A 17,433-nucleotide genomic window follows, 5' to 3' on the forward strand; every position below is an offset into this window, starting at 1 on the left:
GGTTACAAAGGCAATGAATGGTGCTCAGGCTGTCTCATCTCCTCAGAGCCTCAGAGCCTACCATGATGAAGGCAAAGCTGTGATGCCTTGGGGCTACTGTAGGGTCAGCTGTGTACTTACAACAGTCTATCTTAGCCAGCCCTCAACACAGTGCTATGGCTTTACCCCCTTCTTAATTTTAAAGGAGAAAACTGAAGTTAGGTAGTGGGTTTTTATTTTCAAAACATGGAAAGGCTTATTGGGTTTACTTGCACCAACAAGCAACTGTCATGAGCCACTGAACCATATATGTCTTGATATCATAATTCTTCAGTGGGGGGGGCTGTATTTTTTCATTGAAAATAGATATTTTTCATATAATACATTCTAATTATAGTTTCCCTTTCCCCCAACTCTTCCCATATCCTTCCCAACTCTCTACCCACTCAATCCACACCATTTCTTTCTCTCTCTCATTAGAATACAAACAGGCATATAAAAATAATAATAATAAAGTAATAGAAAATAAAATAAGATAAAATAGAAACAAATAAGTAGGAGTAGGAGGAAGCCAACAAACCACCACGAGAAAAATGAGGCAAAGAAAAAGCACAATAAGTACATATTGATGTAGAGACACTTACCTTCGTACACACAGAAATGCCACAGAAACAGAACACTGGAAACCATAATCTATACACAAGAGACCTGCAGGAGAGAGAAACAGAGAGAGAAAGGAAGAAAGAAGAGAAGAGAAGAAATGAAGGAAGAAAGAAAGAAGATGCCCAGATAAAGCATTATGAGACAAGGAACTTCCAAAATGCCATTGCGTTTGTTTTATGTTGACCATCTACTAATAGTCATGGGGTCTGTCCTTAAGAGTGGTTCCTATACTCAGTGAGACGCCGTTGGAGAAAACTGAATTTTCCTTTCCCAGCAGTTTGTCAATTGGGAATGGTGTATGGGTTAGGGATGTTGGCTTGTGTCCTCTTCCCTTCTCAGAACTAGGATCCCTCTGGCTTAGACCCATGCAGATCCTGTGCAGGCTGCCACAGTCTCCATGAGTTTATATGTGCATCCACCCTGCTGTGTTTAGAAGGCCTTGTTTCCGTGGTGCCCTCCATCCCCTCTGGCTCTTGCACTCTTCCTGTCTCCTCTCCTCCATGTTCCCTAGCCCCAGGGGAGGGATTTGGTGGAGACATCCCATTTAGGGCTGAGTGTTCCAAGGTGTCTCATTCTCTGCTCTTTGTTCTGTTGTGGGTCTCTGTATTTTTCCCATCTGCTGAAGGGGGAAGCTTGTCTGATGATGGCTGAGCACAGCACTGATCTATGAATCTAGCAGAATGTCTTTAGGAGTCATTTTATTACTACATCCTTTTAGCGGAACAGTAGTGTTCAGATTTCTCTTAGGCCCCTGAACTATCATCTAGTCTCGGGTTCTTGGCCACCCAAGCAATGTCAAGAATGGATTCTATCTCATGGAGTGGGCCTTAAATGCAATCAGATAGTGGTGGTTACTCCGACAAGGTTTGTACCACTATTGTACCAGTGTATCTTTCAGGCTGGTCCTATTGTAGATCCTAGGGTTTGTAGCCGTGGTTACCTTTCTTCTTTGGTAGCACGCAGAGTCCCTTCCAGTACCATGAACACCAGTCCATGACTTCTCCATGTGTGTAGAGTTGCATAGGTGTTGTCCTCAGTGATAAGCTCTTTCTATCAGTTTGTGAAGAGCAACTGATAGCCTTAGCAACAACCTAGGTTGTTTGAGGTGTTCAAGGGGCCCCTTTGGTCAACAACTGAATTAGATGTAACCCCTTGTCAGAATTGGAGGTCTTATTTGGTGATGAGAGATGTCTGGCTGGGGCTGTATCCCCCATTATTTGTGATTTAGATTTCTTTCATATATATATATATATATATATATATATATATATATATATATATATATATATATATTAGGACACTTCTACTGTATTAGGTCTCTCAAATGCCCCTTAGTTTTACCTGTCACTTTCTACATTCCCGCCCTTATGCCCACCCCACCTTCCTCCTCTTTTGATCCTCCTGTTCTATCCCCCACCCCACCCTCGTCCATCCATAGCCATCTAGTCTATTTCAAGAAGTGGGCATTTTCACCTTGGCCATTTGCCTGAGGGCGATGTTCTTTAGTAGATGAAAGAGCCCACCCTGTTGCACAGCAGGTCTTCTAGCACAGAGCGCACCATTTCTTTTTTCTTTCAATGTGTTTCTTGAATACTATTACATTCATGCATTGGAAAAAAATAATCACATCCCCAAAAGATAAAAGCCTACTGTGATCTGAATGTCTTCTCCAAATCTCAAATTAAAAATTAAACACTATCACTATGATATTTTGAGGTAGATCTTCCCCCCCACATCCCAATTTATCCATAATTCCACATGTTTTAACAAAATTTTGAAGAGTCTTGTGTTTTCAGATTTTCCATTTAACCCTTTGATCCATTTCAAGTTCGGTTTTTGCCTCATTTTTATTTGATTACTTTAAATATTTTATTGGCATATATTCATTGTACAGAATTGTGCCCTTCCTAAAGACATTTCATTTATTCAAATACAGTATAGTATGTTGATGGTCCTGGCTGTTAGCATTTAAACATTACCCAGCCTGCCCCTGCGGGATCCTTTTGGCAGGGTGCGTGCATTTGCTAACCCAGGTAAACACTTAGCCCAGGTCCTACGACCTACGTCGTTACGTAGTTGTGCTGCGTGGATGCGTAGTCTATATGCACAGGTGCAAAGTCCCCTTTAAGAAAAACTACTCCCCTCTTCTCTCTCTCTCTCTCTCTCTCCTCCTCCTCCTCCTCCTCCTTCCCTGTCTCCCCTTCTCCATCTCCCCCTCTCTTTCCCTCTCTTCCCCTCTCCTTTCCCCCTTTAATAATAAAACTTTCCTCATGGGTGCCACCTGCATGGTGTGAGTGACTTTCCACCGAGCCCCTTGGCTCCACCCGCCAAGCTCCCACCCACCCCCACCGTTTTAAAATACAACACTCACCCCTTCAATTATGAAGTATTGCTTTGCTGCATTCAGCAGTCTGGGTTGACAGTTACTGTCTTTCAGATCTTAAAATACCCGGATCCATGCCCCGCTGGCTTTTAGAGCTTCGGTGGAGAAATCTGCTGGTAATTTTGACGTGTCTGCCTTTATGTGTGACTGGGTACAGAAGCAACTTGCATTATTAATATTTGTTCTTTGTTCTGTGTCCTCGGTGTTTGAACTGTAATATGATGTGGGAGTTTCTTCCCTGGTCTGTATAGCATTCCGAAGCCCTGCATCTATTTCTTTAGATTTGGGAAATTTTCTGTGGTGATTTTTGTTTTTTGGTTTTTTTTTTTTTTTTGGTTTTCTTTTTTTTCTCTCTCTCTTTTTTTTTTTTTTTTTTTTTTTGAGACAGGATTTCTCTGTGCAGCTTTGGAGCCTATTCTGGGACTCACTCTGTAGCTCAGGCTGGCCTAAACTCACAGAGATCTGCCTGCCTCTGCCTCCCAAGTGCTGGGATTAAAGACGTGGGCCACCACCACCCAGCTTTTGTGGTGATTGTTGTTGAGTTTATTTTATGCACTTTTAGCTTGTAGTTTTCTGTGCCTGTGATCCCTATATTAGTCTTTTGATAGTGTTCTCCAGACCTTGTGTGTTCTGTTTGTACTTCTACGTTATGTTGACTTTATTCTTGTCTAGATGTTTTAATTCCCTTACCTTGTCTTTGACTCTGATGTTCTGCCTTCCACTTGATCTGTTCTGTTGGTGAGGCTTTCCATGGAAGATGGAGTTGGTTTTTTTGTTTTGTTTTGTTATGTTTTGTTTGTTTGTTTGTTTGTTTGTTTTACCAAGCAATTAGATCATAAAAGCTCTGCCCTCATGAGTGGATAAGTACCATTGTCAAAGGAACAGGTTAGTTATAAAAAGAGAGTTGAGTCTCCTTTTCCTGTCTCTCACATCTGCCCCCACATGATGCAACATGAAGTCCCTAGCCGGATGCTGACACCATGCTCTCAGATATCCTGGCCACAGAGCTGTGAGTCTAATAAATCTCTACACTTTATGAAGTACCCAAATATCATAGATATGTTATAATAACTGCAAAAGATGTCCTTCTTAATGGTCTTTTTCCTGACTTGTCACATTCTTTCTTCTCAGCCTCATAGAGGACCTCCATCTTGGTTTCTTCCACAATCTCTTTAGTTTTACAAGGACATATGAGATTATTTTCTTCCTGTTTTTACACAAAGGTCACATTATGAGCATTGGTCAACACTTTCCTTTCTTTCAATTATATACATCCTAGAGCTCATTTTATATGTAATTTTTTTTGAGACAGGGTCTCTTGTAACAAAGATATGCCTCAAACTTGTTATGTAGTTGAGTATGACCTTAAATTCCTGATCTATTTCCTAAGTACTGGAATTGCAGGTGTGGCCCACCATGAAATTTGGGATCTCTCTCTCTCTCTCTCTCTCTCTCTCTCTCTCTCTCTCTCTCTCTCTCTCTCTCTCTCTCTCTGATCCTCTGCTTTCTTTTTCTCTTTCTCTTATTTCAGGCTGCCTTAGACTCACCAAGTAGCCCATACTGGCCTTCAATTCATGACATCCTCCTGCGGTAGTCTCCTCATTACAGAGATTACCAGTGGGAGCCACCTGCTCAGGTGTTCTACACAATTGTATAAAAGGCACACCATCACAGTTCTCTAGTATCCCACTTCACGGATGTTCTATAACTCAGTCATTTTCCTATTGAAGAAAGAGGGGATACTCATATCTTTTTTTGCTGTTGTAAGACACTGCAAGTAATAACCTTGCACATTCATCTCTTGGCTTTATAAGGCTGTAGCTGCAGGTTAAATTTCATAGTTTTAATGAGGAGAAATATCCAAGGGTTTACAACTTTGTGGACTGTTACCAGGAATTTTGACAAGGTAAAAATCTAGATACAAAGCACTTTCGCCTCTAATATTGGCCGAGATGCTAGTGGCAGAGCTCATACCAGTTGGTTTGCCAAGGACACACATAGGAAGGGCAGGCCTCCCATCAGCTCCGTTCATGAGTTATGCATTGGATTGACTCATGGCCATTCATGTTAGTGGATGAGTCTACAGTATCTACCTGAGACTCTCTTCCTCTTTTCTTTCTGTACAGGTTTGAGGCAAAAACTTAGACAAGCTCTTAAAATTCTTCCTTGTATTATCTGGACCCATGACACTAGAAAACAGAGCCTAGACTCATAGCCCTCTGCAATGTGCCCTAATGAAATAGAAAAGGCAGAGGCCCTGAGGTCAGCAAAACATGAAGGAGTAGTTTTATTCTCTATTTTGGGTTTGAGGCAGGGTCTTGCTATGTAGCCCAAGATAGCCTCAAACTCACAATCCTCCTGCCTCAGCTTCTGAAGTGCTGAGATCATAAGCATGCACCGCTGTGGAGGTCCACAGGGGTTTCCTAGTGAGATCTGAGCTTGCTTTACCCAGCAGAGCTACATAAGAGGATGACTTGATCATGTGTGTGGTTACCAGGTATTTGGAAGGCTCTACATTTGGCTGTGTGGTATGCTTTGATCTAGCAAGGGGGAGGTCTTTTGCCACACTCCTTGGCATTGTTATAAAAAGCCCTTTTGAAGAGACAGAAGGGGTCGATGGATATTGATTCAGGTCCTCCTGAAGCTATCCTGTGTTTCTGTCTGTCTCATTTCCTCTATCTTTCTATCTACACATTCCTTATTCCTCTCTCCTCCTCATAGGAACCCTGTAAAAGGTAGTAGCTGGCCTCCCACACACCACCATCATGCCCAGTCATACTTAAGTTGACTGTTGACTGTGATTCTTGCATCTGCATGACTTTAGGTTGTTTTATCCTCTCAGCCTCTATGTTTTCATATGGGAAACAGGAAGAAGTCTGAACTCTTTAAAGGTGGTTGTGAAGATAAGACATAATGTGTAGAAAACACACCTCAGGCAGTACCAGCCTCTCCCTGGTACCCACATCAGTGACTCATAACCTCAGCTTCAAAGCCATCTTCTGACTGATGCTTTGACTGCTGGTGAGCAGCTCACAAGTGGTTTGCCACATCCTGTTGATGACACAGTCTTCCTCACCATACAGCGGTGTTAAGCATCAACTCCATCCTTGTAACATCAAAGGACCTGGGATCATCAATTAGTCAGACAGCTACTTTCCCCTGCACAGTCCAACACATCTTGATGCTGGCCCTTAAGAAGCATCAGGGTTTTATCTAGGGTCAGATAAGCTTGGAAATCCTACCAGTTGGACCACCCACAGCCACATAGCCTAGTGACAGGTGTCTGGACTCACAAGAAGCAAAGAACCATGCCATGCAGAGCAGACGCTTTCAGCTGGGATCTGAGCTGCAGTTTCTGGTTCTCTACTTTCATTATTTAGGGATGTCTTGTCACCCCTCTTGACACAGAGGTCTCTGTCCCTCCATGAAGGAAATGAATGTCTTCTGAAATACAGACAACTCTGGGCATGACAATAATGCAGTGATGGATTGCCCTGATGCTTCCTCATCCCCTGAATCCATTAAAGAGGGGAATTGAATTCTACCTAGTCAGGACCTTCATTCCTCTCCTTAATTGCTTTATAAACCACTGCACCAAAAAGCCGCAAATGAGGCACATATTAGCTATTCCCCACCCCATGTTCGCCTTCAGCCCATCCCCACCACAATCCAATCTTTCAACCCTTCAAAATTGCTCAGCAGCAAAGACCTGGAAAGCATCTAGCTGTTTAGACGTTGTTCTGGGAGCCTGGGGGAGTCTGCTAATGGGATTCACAGTTCTTACGGCAGAAGAGAGGGAGTTGGAGAATGCCCATCATGCACAGGACTCTACCCTATCATTCAGGGGAACGAGACACTGACACCATTCTTCCTGGACTGAAACACTTGACAAGTTATTTGCATATTCCTTTCGGGATGCTTTGATCTGAAAGACAGTCAGTCATTAGAGGCCGTCAGTTTACTTCATGAGAATTCTGAGTACTTGAAAGCGGAGGAAAAATTCTCTCCTAAAGTTCCCTCTTTCTTCAGCCTTTGTATGGCCTTGAGGAAAGGGTGATGACTAAGTGAAGGTCAAAATCCTAACCCTAATCAGGTTCACTAGTGCCCGCAAAAAATCTGATCGAGATTGTTTAAGGCAATACCAGGATTGGTAAATTTTTGTCTGTTCTATTGTTTAGTATATTATTTGTTTCCTACAACATTAGGAAATACTGCTACATATGCAACATGCAGTATGGCGGCCACTAGCCATGTGCGCTATTTGCATTTTAAAATAGTTACAATTCAATTGAATTAAGGTCTCAGGTCCTCCACAGCGCTTGCTCTGTCACCGCTGCTCAATGCTCCCTGTGTCTGTCGGACGGTGCCACTGCGGGCTATGGAAATGGGCAGACAGCTGTGTGAAGGAGCCTTAATCTCCCAGCCTGGGAACCTCGAAGAGCTCCACAATGGTTAATCATCTAATTAGCAGCCTTTTGTAAAAGCCTTTCTCTCTTATTAGCGTGTGATCTTATTCATCCCTCTTCCATAACGTACCTAGCCATGGAGAGATAGTTTGCAAATTAAGGTTCGTGTGCTCCTGGTTCTAGACCTTGTTAACTGTCAGGGTCACACGTCAGTCCTTCCGAGTCACTAGGCTTGGCTTAATCTATTAAATTTTTTTTTTGATTAAGTATTATCAATGACCTGCTTCATTCCCCCAAAGGGGGGGGAAATGCATTGGTTTTGCATAATGCTGGCATTCAACTGATAAACATATGCAAATTTAGCATGGAAATTGGGTTGCATGTGTGAGAAACACCAGCAGACAGACCTGAATTTGATGCAGCTTCTGATTATGAGTGCACCCTCAAGCCTTGATATTTTAACTCAACTTGACCTGCACAGAAGGAAGGGAGAGGCAATATTTTATGAGATTGGCTAATGAAATCTTCACTGTCACCTATTGATGCGTTCTTTCTGAGGTGTGTCTGGGACAGCTGCTGTCTGTTTCTTCTAGTTCCCTTACTACCCCACTGTCTGAGCCTCACCAACCGCCAGCTGTTACTTGAGCAGGAGAAGGAAAATGGAGTGAACCGCGAATGTCAATATAAATCTTCGTGAAAGCTCCTCCTAGGTCACGGAAGTGGGTTGATGCGGTCCTATTGGATGCGTGCAAAACATTAATGTGGAGAGAGCGTCTTCTGCTCTGTGTGTACTCATGTAAAGACCACAACGACCCCTCTTCTCTGATGAGGAAACTGAGGCAAGCAGAGGTTAGACAGTCTGTTCAAGTTCACATAGGAGGCCGCAGAACCAGACATTGTGGCTAGGGACCACAGCCCAGTGTTTAGCAACGAGGCTCCTCACTGTGTCTGCCCAGGTCCCTTCCGGACTATGTCTTGAGCATAGCGTGGGATGGGTGGGGTGGATGGGGAGTCTGTTGGTTCCCCAGAGTGTCACTGCTTCACGTGGTAGGATGAGTGCCCCGTGGCAGGTGGTATGGACTTATCCCAAAGATGTTAGGGACAGCAAGGATCCATCTGGGTTGTTTCCATTCTTGCCCCATCTGGGCTGGTTTTGTCAGCCAGGAGTGGAGGGAAGAGAATTCTGCCCTGTTCCCTCTGTCCAGGCCTGGGCCTCAGTGCTCACCTGGGTGCTCAGGGAAAGCCAGCTGTTGTTTTGTAACGGTCCCTCTGCCCCTCTTTGGTGGGCTTGAAGCAGACAGGCATTTATGAGAATGGGAGAGCAGGCTTGGCTCCCTGGAAACAGAAAAGGGCCTTTAGGAGGTGAGGGTGACAGGCCAGGAACACTTAAGCTTCAAGAGCCATTTCTGACTGTTAAAAACTCCAGAGATAAAAGACTTCTTGCCGGGCGGTGGTGGCGCACGCCTTTAATTCCAGTACTCGGGAGGCAGAGCCAGGCAGATCTCTGTGAGTTCGAGGCCAGCCTGGTCTACAGAGTGAGTACCAGAACAGGCACCAAAACTACACAGAAAAACCCTGTCTTGGGGAAAAAAAAAAAAAAGGCTTTCTCTCGTGGATTGCCCCTGATAATTCCACTCATGGCTTCTGAGGTATGGACATGTGTGGGATGGCCTTACATTGAAGTCCAGTGCACACCCATCTGCCCGGGAGCGCTTGGTTAGCTCACAAGCAGGTTTGCCTCATGGGAAGCCTGCGTGATTAGCACAGTGAGGTCCTGTGAGCTGAGCTGCAGGTGGGAGCCACCTCCCTACTCTATGTCTGCAGCAAGGACACCTACAGCAGGCGGGGTGACGGGGCTGGATTAGCAGGAGTGACACCTCTCCGTGGCTGCCTGGGTGGTCTTCATTCCTGCCACCCTGGAAAAGATGATCAGATACTGGGTGGAAGAGAAGCTTCCAGATCACAGGCCCACCCTCCTTGTTGTTCCACAGACGAGGAAACCAGATCTCGGAGTGGCAAGAGGACATGCCCAAGATCGGTTTGATTATGATCGCTGATGTCATCCAGAGGAAACCAACGCTGCTTTGGGCCCAAACTTCGAAGTGGAGCCAGTTTGTAACATATGCATCTGAAAGGCCTTAGTGCTGCTTCGAGTTGAAGTCTCAGCTTATAACGTTGACACACTCAGCACTTCTAGGCAGAGGGAATTGTGGGAAAGGGGATGGGTTGCTTAATGATTACTCAGAATGGCTAGCCCACTAAAAGGATTTCAGGGGCCTTGTCTGGAAAGGTGGTACTGGGATGGGATGGAGACTATCAGAATAAAGTACTTAATGTATAACAATGGAAAAGATCAGAGAAAAGAAATCTGCTAAACTTCTACGTTAGAGGCAGCCGAAGGAACAGCAGGAGTAATTTAGTTCTTGGAGAAAAAAAAAAAAAAAAAAAAAAAAAAAACGAATTCTTTTTTCTCACCAGCTTTCTGAAGTCTTTGATTCTGATCCTCAGGCAAATGGCCACAAGGACCCTCTGACAGTTAGGCATGATGGATGGTGTCCGGGGGAGGTGCCGGGAGGCATGTTTCTGAGACAGTACATCCATGGGGCAGTATTTGTGCTCCTGGTGATTGCAGGTTCTACCTCATAATTTAGTTGTCTGTTTAGAGCCTGTCATAGTCTTTGCTTCTGGGAACAAGGACATGCCAGGACACACCAAGGGCAGAACCGCAAGCCAGGGAGGACTCATTAGAAATCCCCCCCACCTCCCCCCACCCCCCCACCCCCGTCACCCAAGCCAACGGTGCATAGTGAGTACCGGTTGTTGGACCCATTCCTGCTGGGAGGCAGAGATGGGATGGATATTGTGCCTGAGGAGGAAATTAGATTTATTTAAGTCCAATGGCTTTTAAAGCAATGTAATGGTATAAAATGCCATGTTATAACAGGCAATGATATGTTTTAGGAACACACTATGGAAGAGCAGACTGCCCGGGAGCCTGGGAGGATAGTTCCTGGGAGAGGTAACATTTCATTTATTCTCTTTTAATTAGTATGTATTTCTTTCTAAATGCTGTCTTAGGTGCTGGGGTTATCCAAGCCATGTTGGCCTCTGCTCTGAAGGAATTTAGTGGGTTCTCTGGAGAGGGAAAAGACTCCTAGTGTCTTCCAGAGCTGGAGGTGGGGGGAATCCAGTGAGCATACAGCTAAGGATGACTGGATAAAGCAAGGGGCGTGCAGGAACCCGAACCTAATCCCACAGGCAACAGAGAGGTAGCAATAATTTAAGGAGGGGGAGTGGCGTGATCATCATAGGACTTTAAAGTTAATTAGCCACAAAGATTTAATTCAACAAAAAGGAAGGCATGGGAGAACCAGGGAAACAGGCGAGTGTAGAACCCTGGAGTGGAGAACCGTCTTTCACTGTGCTGCCCAGAACCTTAAAACCTTATGGAGAAACAAGACCGGCAGACTTGTGTGGCTGGAGGGCTTCTCTCCAGGTTCCCCAAGGCCCGCAGTCCCACAATCCACTTATAAAATAATCACTCAGAAGCTTATATCACTTATAAACTGTATGACCATGGCAGGCTTCTTGCTAACTGTTCTTTTATCTTAAATTAACCCATTTTTATAAATCTATACCTTGCCACGTGGCTGGTGGCTTACTGGCGTCTTTACATGCTGCTTGTCCTGGCGGTGGCTGCAGTGTCTCTCCTCCTTCTTCCTGTTTCCCCAATTCTCCTCTCTCTTTGTCCCGCCTATACTTCCTGCCTGGTCACTGGCCATCAGTGTTTTATTTATATAGAGTGATATCCACAGCAGACTTGACTATGTGAAGATTTCAATGGTGGGTCAGAAGATCAAAGTGCATGAATGGGGAACCGGACTCACGGGAAGAAAGGGCTATGACAGGGTGAGAGAGAGATAAGAGAGGGTGGGGTGGGGGTGACAGAGTAAACAGAGTGTCCTAGGCACCTGTATGAAATTTTTCGTGAAAATGTTCAAAATTCACCAGTTGAAAGAAATGGAAACATTTCGAATGTTTCGAAGAAGAACAAATTGAATCAATAAAAAATACTGAAAATAAATAAAAGTGTAAAAATGAAGTGTAACACAAACTGGAGTTAAAAACCAAGAGGTTTTAAGTGTTTAAGGTTAAAAAGGACAAAGCTGGACAGGTGAGATGTCCAGTGGGTAAGGATGCTTGCCAAGTGTCCCAGCCCCAGGGCTCACGTGGTGGAAAGAGATAACAGCCCCAACAAGTGACCTCTGACCCCTGTGCATGAGTGCCCCAACGCATCCATATGTGCATAAACAAACAAATAAATGTCGTTTACCTTTTTAAGGGACAAAATGGGAGCAAGTTAATAACCGTGACCTGCACATGCATAAGGAAGAGGACGCCTCATAGGAAATGGACCCAGAGCATGAATGGAATATTTGCAAAAGGAGATATTCAAATTATTAGAAGGTGAAAATGTTCAAAATTCACCGCTTGAAAGAAATTGAAACATGTAGATGTTTTTTCACTTGCTGTTAAGTTTCAAACCTGGGAACAAACAACTGAGGTGCCTAGTTAACATACCAAAGCAGACCTAGCCACAAGGTTCTCCCAGCATCCCTCAGTCCCTGCCTGTTACCAGGTATGGCTAGCATATGCCGCCCTCTACCCTGAACTCTCCAGGCCAGGGGCTGGACTGCCCTTCCCCTAGAGGTTCTTCCCTAGTTTGGTTTACCTCCCCCCTGCCCCCCCCCTTTTTTTTATGCCTTTGGCCTCCTGGCTGCGGCTCCTGGTTCGCCTCTCCTCCCTCTTCCTCCCTCTCCCCCTCTGCCCACATGGCCCAGCTAAGTCTAGTCCTGTCCACTCTGGACTCTCCCAGATATCCCTGCCTCTACCTACACTCTCCCTTATAGCCACAATAAAGTTTCTCTTCCACCGTACCTAGGAGCAGCCATGCCCTTTCCTTTCCTTTCTATTTTTTTTTCTTTCTTTTTTTTTTTTTCATTCACTTGCTATATTGAATAGACTTCTCTTTTAAACAAAGACAAGGATGTCTGTATTGGTTCAAAGTGAGTCCTGGCTAGCACAGCCTGGGTAAAGGTGTCTTGAAGAGCAATTTGCAATGTGCATGAGAATTGTAGCGCCACCCCACACAGTGCCTCAGCAAATTTTCTTTCAGGAATATACTCAAGGAAATATGCCAACTCCCTCCTCTCTCACCCATTTCAATAGTCCTTATAGTCAGGGAGGGGGCCGGGGGGGGGAGAGGAACCCAAAACAATACAAAGCAAACCAAACCAAAACAACAACCCCAACCCTCGAGGAAACAATATACATGCCCAGCCCTGATATAACCGTTTGTTTGGCAGCATGGCAGAGGCACACAGATGCCAGGCAGCCATTCAGAAAGGTGGGGTGTTCTGTTTACCGACCTGGAAACATGCCCACAATGCATTTTTAAAGGAGAAAGATCCTGGAAACAACCTCAGCAAGAGCTCCCTTTTGAAAATACATATTTTATGTACCTAAGAAAAGTTCTGGGAGGGACGACAGTAAAGGATTGTGTCATCGTTACTGACCATCAGCAGTGGTAAGGCTGTCTTTCCTTATGCCAGCTTTTATTCTCTCGTTCTTCACTATCAAACATGGATTAATAGGAGAAATACATTAAATGTAAAATTTTGAGATAGTTCATCTGAGGAACAAAAGATGAGGGCTACTTAGGTTTCCACCATGATCCGGGTGAGAATGATGAAGACTTGGATGGCTTCTGTGTCCAACTGTATTTTAGAAGCACCTAGGGTGGTACCAAAATGCAGAGCAGAGTCTCCGGGGTGGGGCCTTGGTGCTGGTCTATTTTATCTGCTGACACTTCAAAGATAAATTTAACATGGATAACCAGACATAGGCCCATCGTTCTAGGGACCAGAGTTGATTGTGGAGGGAAAGGGGTTTTGGATTCAGAGTCTATTTCAAGAGTGGGGTTTCTAAAAATAGATATCAGTTTAACATTCTGTCCTTGTTACCATTAACTGGCCACTTGATGTACCCTGTAATCATCTGGAAAAGGGTCTCAGTTGAGTAATGGCCTTTATCAAATTGGTCTGTGGACATGTCTATGAGGGATTGTCTTGAGTGGGTTTTTTTGTTTGTTTGTTTGTTTGTTTTGTTTTCTTGTTTTGTTTTATTTTTCGAGACAGGATTTCTCTGTGTGGTTCTGGTGCCTGTCCTGGAACTCACTCTGTAGACCAAGCTGGCCTCGAACTTACAGAGATTCACTTGGCTCTGCCTCCCAAGTGCTGGGATTAAAGCTGTGCACCCCCACCCCCCCCACCCCCTGGCGTTTTGAGTGTCTTAATTGACACAGGAAAGCACACTGTGAGCCAGTGCTGTTTTCTGGGCAGGTGGTCTAGCCAGCACTGTGGAAGAAAGCTGGTTAAGCATGAGCCTCTGAGTGGGGCCAGAAGGTGAGCCAGCCGGCCATGTTTCTCCATTATTTCTGATCCAGATTCCTGCCGGGAGTTCCTGCTCTGACTTTCCTCAATGACGGACTGTGTCCTTTCCTCTTAAGTTGCTGTTGGTCAGAGTGTTCTATCACAGAAATAGAAACAAAACTAAGCACGATCCCATGAAGTTAGCTTTAGTGAGTTCTTTCAGCACATGCAGCTCTCAAGCCCAAAGTGTGTTACTGATCAGGGGAACTATGACTTCTGTAGTTGGGCCACACTGCTCAAGTGGAGGAATTTGTAGCATATTCTGAATACAAGGATGCTACAAAAAAAAAAGCATCCCATCTCTTCAAAGCCTCAGGAATGAGTTAGTGCAGAGTAGCACCGCCAAACCAGAGTTATAACACTACAAAGAAAGGACAGCATTTCCTACTTGAGTGAGCAGAATGATGACTTCCATCTGGATTGTGATGGTCTACATGAGAATAGTCCCTATAGTTCATGTGTTTGAATACCTGGTTCCCAGCTGGTGGAACTGTTTGGGAAGGATCAGGAGGTATGGCCTTGTTGGAGGAGGTGTGTCACTGGGGACAAGTTTTGAGGTTTCAAGGGGTTCTCCCCATTCACAATTTCTCTTACTTGGGGATCAAGATGTGAGCTCTCAACTCTTCCTGCAGCCATACCTCTGCTTCACCATCATGGACTCTAGCCTGCTGTGAAAAAATCTTTGTACACTGTGAATATGTATTGCTCTCATTGTTAATAAAAAGCTGAGTGGCCAATAGCTGGGCAAGAAGAGATGGGGTGAGATAGCCTGACACAGAGAGAATGCTGGGAAGAGGAAGGGCAGAGTCAGAGATGTTGCTAGCTGGATGAAGAGGGAGCAGGAGATGAACGTGCCATGCTAACAAAGGCACCACCACATGGCAGAATGTAAATAAGAAATATGGCTTCATTTAAAATGTAAGAGCGAGAAGGGAAGGGATGGGGGATGGGAACAGGAGGGACTGAGATGGCTGAGTGGAGGGAGGGTAGAGAGGAGAGCAATGAAAGAAATATCTTGGTAGAGAGAACCATTAAGGGGTTAGGGAGAAATCTGGTGCTAGGGAAATCCCCAGGAATCTACAAGGATGACACCAACTAAGATTCCTAGCAATAGTGGAGAGGGTGCCTGAACTTACCTTTATCTATAATCAGATTAGTGACTACCCTAATCATCATCATAGAACCTACATTCAATAACTGATGGAAGCAGATGCAGTGATCCACAACCAAGCACTGGGCTGAGCTCATAGACTTCAGCTGAAGAGAGGGAAGTGAGGTTAAGATCAGGATGGGGAAAACCACAGAGACAGCTGACCCAAGCTGGTGGGAGCTCATGGACTCCGGCCTGTCAGCTGGGGAACCTGCATGGGACCAAACCAGGCCTTCTGAATGTCGGTGTAAGTTATGTGGCTGGATCTGTTTGGAGAACCCTGACAGTAGGACCAGGACTTATCCCAGGAGCATGAAGTGGCTTTTTTGGAACACATTCCCTAGGATGGGACACCTTGCTTAGCTTTGACACAGTGGCAGTGGCTTGGTCCTGCCTCAGCTTGATATGCCAGCCTTTCTTGACTCCCCAGTGAGGACCTTACCCTCTCTGAGGAGTGGATGGGGGGGTGGGTGGGATGGGGAGATGTAGGGGGTGGGAGAAGGAGAGGGAGTGGGAACAGGGATTGGTATGTAAAATGAAAATATAACTTTTTAAAAGACAAATAAATTAAAAAAAAAAAAAGATGGGTCTTCCCACATCAATTAACTCAATCAGCACAATTTCTCACATCCATGCCCAAAGGTTAGATAATCCCTCACTGGGAAACACAATTCAGGGTATATGTAGAAAGGGTTAACATAATAAGGAAGACATGTCATGAAAATGAAAAAAAAAAACTTTTTAAAATAAATAAAATAAAATAAAAAACACCTTAAAAAATTTAAGAGCTAGTTAGTATAAGCCTGAGCTATTGGCCAAGCATTTGTAATTGATATTAAGCCTCTGTGTTGGTTACTTCAGAATTGGCAGGCAGGACAGAAACTCCTGCCTACACTAGCCACCTGAAATTATAAGCCCAAATCAAATGCTTTCTTTTATAAGTTGCCTTGGTTGTGGTGTCTTATCATAGCTATGGAAAGTCACTAAGGCGGGGAGTCTTTGGAGGAGTGCTTTGGTTTTAAGGCCTAGTGAAGCTTGCTGTTTTATTACTAACCACTCCCTAAGTGGGTGGGAGCTGACATCCCATACCGCAATAGCTTCCCTTAAGGTTTAAAAATTATGATTTGCTTTTAATTGCTACCTGTCTTAATAAGTGTTACTCAAACAGGAAGGAAAACTCCACATATTCTCTGTGGCTTTGATGCCAGAGGTTGTTAAGGCAATTTGGAGAGAGATCTTAAAGAATGTCAGGTAAATGCGGATGGATTTCCATACATTGTTTACACTGACATTTTTATTCTAGATAGCATCAGAGGGACTTTGTACAGCTGGGGAGGAATTCTTTTGGATTTTGGCTGGGGAGAGGGGTTTATACTTCTCACTTCTTATTTGACTGAGACAAAAAAATTAGTGAAGCCATTATAAGCAATATCAAAATATCAATCATAGCTTCCATAATTAAGTACTCCTTTAAAAGTAAAAGTTACACAATCTATCTTTTGCTGGCTTTGACTTTATCCCAACATCAGTGGGAGGAAATGAACTCTGGCTGCGACCAACACTGACAGTGACTTTGACTTCACATGTCAGAGCAGAGACCTTGACTTTGTCCCCTCTCCCACCTGGGATCAGTGTTCCATAGATGCCTGGGGAGATTATCCCACGAGCTTTGGAAACCAGACAAGTGATGAGAACATTTCCACCAGAGGTCTAAAGGTGCATTAAGATATTGCCCTGGTCCCAGACCAAATGCTGAGGACTCTCTGCAAAGGGCCTCAGGAGTAGGAATACAGACCTAGAGCCTCTCACAAGGCATAAAAGCCCAATGAGTCACTGGCTGTAGAGCAGCCCGGGGAGGCGGGGAAAGGGGTACCTCTGAAGTTACCTCTCCACTTGCTCTTTGACATCAAAGAGAGCATGTGCATTCACCTCTAATTGGCAGGCTAAAATGCCAGGCAGGTGTCGGCAAGTCTCTGGGAAGATAAGAGCCAAAGGCTTTCAATTTCAAATCCAAGATCTTTGTGTTTCACTGAAGCTGGTCTTCTCTAGTTGGGACTTCAGGCTTGGGGTTGTGACTGACCACAAAACCCTTCAGGGCAGAGGCTGTGGGATTCCTGAGGAGGTCCCCAGACTCTAAAATGCACAGGAACTACTTAAGAGACCTCATCTCCATCTGTATTTTTTTTCAGGATTAGATTACTCGGTAAATAAAATTCAGACAAAGCCAAAATATATTCATAAGTGGTGAGCCTTCCTTTCTGCCCTTCTATGTCCCCTAGGTCTGCAATTGTCCCTGAAGGCATCACTGGTAGTTTTTTTGACACCCTCTCAGAGATAGCTTTCTTGGAGTTTCTTGTCCCC

Source organism: Peromyscus leucopus, chromosome 11 (genome assembly GCF_004664715.2).
Source record: "Peromyscus leucopus breed LL Stock chromosome 11, UCI_PerLeu_2.1, whole genome shotgun sequence".
Taxonomy (NCBI): domain Eukaryota; kingdom Metazoa; phylum Chordata; class Mammalia; order Rodentia; family Cricetidae; genus Peromyscus; species Peromyscus leucopus.